We start from the raw sequence: 5,878 nt of genomic DNA on the forward strand, positions 1-5,878 counted from the left end.
TTAGAATGATTTGATATAGATTCTTATGAAATAACTCATTCAAAAAGATTGATTAACCTCAACTCGATATGGATTCTAATGAAGTTATGAAAAATGCACAAAGATCTTAGGGTGCTTAGTTTGATCCATAGTCTGATGAAATTGATATGCCCCTAGTTTTAATGTGCCCCTTGTTGCGATATAAGAAAGTTAATCTGAAGTAGTTTCATTAATAGAAAGTTAATAGAAAGTAGTTTAATGTGCCCCTTGTTGCTATATAAGATAATATAATAGAAAGTTAATTCGAAGTAGTTTCATTAATGACAAGAAATTATATAAGATTGATTAGATCTCATTTTTGGGGTGATTTACATAAGATTTTGAGCACAGTCTGTAATGGTTTGACGTGATGTTGACCAAGTTTGACCTTGGTAGACCAAAGTTGACTTTTTATGATGAATTTAAAAAATGAGGTAAAATTTTACTTTGATTATGTTTGGAGGTTGATTTTGTGTCATAATGATTGATTGCACAAGTTGTTGACTATCTCAGTTCCAAGATTTTAAGCATGATTTTGAGTTGTTTAATGATATCGTATTTCAATTTCAATCCCAAAAATAGAATCAAGACCACTAAATTAGGTAAAGGATGATGTTCTAAAAATGTAAATGGATTCCTATGATATGTATATATAAATATGGATGTCCTTTTATGGATATGCACACTGTGAATGTGACTATATGTATATGTAAGTGACATCTCATGCAGGTAAATATTATTTTTATTCATGGCATGTGCTCGATCATGTTTCTGTATATAGGACAGATAATTGACCACTTGTGCAATCATGATGAAAATGTTGCATGAGTTAGTCTTACTTTCTATCAATCCCATATACAATATTAAGTGCAACTTAATCATGCTATATTCATAAAAATGCAAGTTTTAAAATGAATGTAAACCTAGGACTTAACTCATTGAATACATAGCTTGTTTTCATCACCAAGGGACACAAAATGTCAATATAATCCTGACTAGTCATATAAAAATGGGGATATGTATATAACATTTTTCAAACATTTTTTCAGAATTAGACATAAGCATTAATGCATTAGAAGTCAAGATGACCATAATATCTTTTCAATTTGATTTAGCAAGCAAACATAACATGAAGACATTTACTCTAGGATGACCAAAAATGTTTCTTGCATACAAGCACATCAGACAAGAAAGAGATCCTTCTCATTTCTATGTAATTTTGATTGTTTTGTCTAGAATGGCCCTTTATCATTCATAACTGCAGATAGAACATAGCTTAGTCTACCCACAATGACCTCTACTTTCACATCCTACGGTAGTTATCCAAATTACAATAATGAGAAATCAATCAAATAGACAAGGAGACATATCTAACCTCACCAAGGTGTCAAATAAAATGAGTTGAGGTACATGTAACCATACAACATATGATGAAGACTCTTATAGTGGACACCCAATTTATTTGGACCTTCCAGATCATTAGAACTAAACCCACAACTAGAAAATAAAGAAAAAGGTCATGCCCCCAGTCATCGCTACTCTAGTTAAAATAGACATCCCAAAGTTTCTTGAAAGGGGAATAACGAGAAAAATCATAACACAACAAAAATTTAGCATAGCTCAAATAGTTTTAGTTTGGTTTCTATTCATATAATTTGATTGTGCGTTATGATTGATGTTCAAGGCGTCATTGTAAAAAAACCTTCAATGGTTGCGAGAGAAGTAAGTGACTCAAATTGGATGAAAAATAACGAACACAATGATGAGTCAACTCATATGCTGGGACACTACCCTCTACTAGTATAGGTTAATTTCCTCTAGACTATATAACATTGAAAGGTTTCAAGCTATGATAATTCCAACAATATCATGAAAGTGATCCAAAACTATTTGCAAGACAAAGCAATAAACGAACTTGAGAAATATTGACGCTAAAAAAACTTATACAATCAAAACCAACAATAAAATTTATACATTTCAAATGGATTGTGGAAATATCATAATTAAAATGACACAAGGAAGGTTAACATGACCCATGAGAAAGGATGGGATGCATAAATTCAGAAACGGTCCAAAAAAAGATGCAAATCATTTTTGCCCATGTTGATAATGTGCTAGGGGTTGCATTTAAGATTACATTTTTCCAAGGAACTTTATTAAAGTCATTTTTGAATCCTAGGTTAGATATTCGTTATCCTCATTATATTCAATAATTTCCTTAATTTATTTGTACATAATTAGTAGGATGCACTCTTGCCCAAGGCACACATTATATCTATTTGTACTACTGAATTTGACCATGTAATCATATGATGGTAGGGTCTCCATAGAACATTTGTAGTTGGTAGCCAATAGAATCTAACCCTTTAGTATAATATAACACCAAATTGCCAAGCATAGCCCGTTATGTATGCAAATACTCTAGGTGACTCAACTGGTATGTTTGTTGGATATCTTGGAGGCCTTGTGCAAAGCATCAAGTTTTCCTAATGAGAATATAGGCTTTGGGATTTGAAACCCAAATTAATACATGTGTTTTCCATTTTCCTTCCCAAAAATAAAATGATATGCTTACCTCAAAGATTCCACTACAAGTTGTTATAAAAGTATTAACTACTCTTGACAAACAATTACAAAAAAGATCAAATCAATGCAAAAGTAAATACCCAATTATAATGCTTGTTTTTTATTAGATAAACAGGTTTTACAGGGACCTTGAAACCCAAGAGTTAAAACATTAACAAGGTTGATAATAAGTGTGAAAAACCTAACCAAAAAAGTTCTAGTTCAAAGGCTGAAAATAAGCACAAGGCTCAACCAACAAACAAAAACCAAAGAAAAGACCAAGAACAGAAACAACAAGAAATGACTAGGGCAAAAGCCCTTACAAAAAGCCAAAAAAAGGCACAGATAGAAACAAAAGAACATGCAGAAGATTAGTCCTCATTCTTTCTCTCCAAGTCTTGCATGACCTGAGCTGCCTCATAGGCCATCTTGTTCTCCTCAGCCTCTTGTTGGTGCGCCCTTTGATCCTCTTGGTCCTGACCATTGTTGATGTTGTCCTTTGCAGTGTTGACGCCCATTCTGGCTTCTTCCCTATCTTCACCATCCTCCTCATCCTTCATAACTTTGTCTTTGATCCAACCCGTTAAAGATATGATGTTTCTGTTAATGGAGCTTAGCATTGAAATCATCTGATTCGAGAGATTATGATTGTAGATTTTGAGGGTGTTAATCCTTCTCTCCGCCAGACTAAGCCTCTCACCGTTGCCATCTCTTTTATCAGAGTCCACTCCATTTGTCTTATCCTCCATATGACCCACCTGCTCTTTGACCTCCTCCAACTCATGGAAAAGCCACTTGATTGATCTGAAGTTATCAATCATGCTATTGTGGGCATTGTTCAAGAGATTCAACCCAGTTTCCCTAGCTTTGTTCGAAATAGCCACAATCGCCGAGTCTATGAGTTCTTCAAGCCTCGTCTCTTCTTGGTTATCCACAAGGACCTGCAAGATCATGGCCTCTCTAAAAATGCCCATTTTCGAGGTCCTAACTCTAAAGTTTTTCCAAGCTTTCCTCCTGTTATTTACTTGCACCTCCCCACCCTCAGTCTCAAAATCCAAATTTTGTTCCTTAGGTTGTGCATGAATATGGATAGGTGAAAAAGGCAACGAAGACATGTCCCGTTCTTGCTGCATTATCTCATCCTCCAGACCCTCCCTCTTGCATTTCTTCCCTCCCCGGTCATCCTTAATTTCCTCCTGCGTCTCCATTTCCTCCTCTTTCATCTCCACATCCTCCTCCTCATTGTTGTCATCCTTCACATCTTTCACAGGATGCTTCTGCCCATGATCCCTAAGACTTTTTCTACTGGGGGTGATGGAGGAAGGTGAGTTCTTGACCTGATGGGTGGCCTTTTTATTAGCGGAAGAAATCACATCATCCTCAGAGCTAAAGCTCTGAATGTCATCCGAGTCTGAAGAGAAGCTGGAGCTTCCAGAGGTCACATTCTCAATCTGAGGGGGAGCCTTGCTTATAGTCTGAGCCTTAAAATGCTCATAAATAAGCAACAAGAGCCCCTCATGCAACGCAGGGTTATCAGTAGGTTTCTTTTTGAAGCTAACCACCGCCTTGCTCAAAGAAGTTAACAAGTAAAAAGGAAAAGAAATTTTATGGCTGCGTTGAAAATGATTCAAAAGAACAAAGTGGTGGGTACGAGCCCTATCAAACCTAGGGTCTAAAGTAACATACTCTTTAACAGCTCTCAGAACATACCTCCACAGTTTCTGCATGGTATCAAGAACATAGCACGCATCAATCTTCTTCAGGGCTTTCAGTTTCTTCCCATCCTTAACAAAATCTCGCACAACATTAGCCAAGAGCTTCTTGTCCCTAAAAAAATTAAAACCCTCAATCGGGATTTCAACAACGGTCGAAATAACCTCCTTGAAAATTATAATGCTTGTTAAGATGGGCCTTTTTATGGATTTATCGTAAGGGTTCTAAAGCTCTTTTTTGGTCAAATTTTTGAATGGTAATCCTTTGCTTTCCATATATCTACATTAAAAATCCCGAAACAATAGTTTTTGGTAGCTACTAGAAATAGGCTTCAAACGATGAGACTCTAGTGAATGGTCATTAGGCAATTTAGAGGAGCATTAGAAAGATGGTTTTGGCATGGGGTAGTACCTTAATGGGAAAATATTTGGCATCTACAAGTTATTCAGAGCTTCTTAGACACGTAGATCTCCGGAGATATTGAGGTTCTTTTGTGAAATCAATATTCGAGTAAGTTTTCTTGGTCAAACTTGCAATGTTCCCATTTTAGAATGAAATTTAATAATTATGAAGATAAGATTAAATAGTTAAATAATAAAATACATATATAATTACAATATATAATTATGATTATAAATATTAAATTAATAATAAATACCAAATAAATAATATATCACATGATATGATATATTATTAAAATAAATAAATAAAATAAATAATTAAACATATCAATTTCATCACAGCCAAATATATAAAAATAACATATAATATTCAAGCATGATAAAGACTATAATATATATATAAATGTGAACATAAAAGATCCCATGCAAATGATACCATTGACCCACACATATTTGAGATTGATCAGATTAATTGGAAGGGACATGATTACCAAAATCCAACCTTAAGAAGAGTTGTAATAGGGATATAAAGTCTCAACATGCCATCATTTCTTTGCATGATCAAAACAGATTCGACAATCACAAATTGAAGTGCATATCAGTAGATGGGGGATAACAAGGGAGGCAATTTATAATAATTAGAAGACTATATCAGCACGAAGGTGAACTCATAAACTTCTTTGAAAATTTTCCAAAATCATATCTTCTTGGAACAATCACCGCTAGTAGTTGAACATACATAGAAAGAGAGGGAGAACATAAGCAACAAATAAACAACAATAAGAGGAAGATTTATTATTATTCTTCATATGGGAGTTGGTCATCAATGATAAGAAACAATCTACATTTCAATATTGCCAAGTCAAAATCCAAAACAATAATCCAAAAATCGACAAGATGATAGTGCAAGGACTAGCGAGATTCATTGTCTTAATCACTCAAACCCCTTAAACTTAGATTAATACAACTTAAACATAGAATAGTACAACCTATGAAAAGTGAAAGGTAGTGATAGAGCTTAACAAAGTAAGGGTATCAAGCATAGATAGGGAACTCACACGTAGGGAAAGAATAAAGTTTACCTCGCACTATTGCTAGAAGTGTTACATAAGATATTTCAAAATATTGAAAAGGTGTAAAGTAGAAACTAAATAATACTAAGAAAGGAAAGAAGAAATCAA

This window comes from Cupressus sempervirens, chromosome 1, assembly GCF_028749045.1.
Source record: "Cupressus sempervirens isolate cs-2001-9-10 chromosome 1, ASM2874904v1, whole genome shotgun sequence".
NCBI lineage: Eukaryota > Viridiplantae > Streptophyta > Pinopsida > Cupressales > Cupressaceae > Cupressus > Cupressus sempervirens.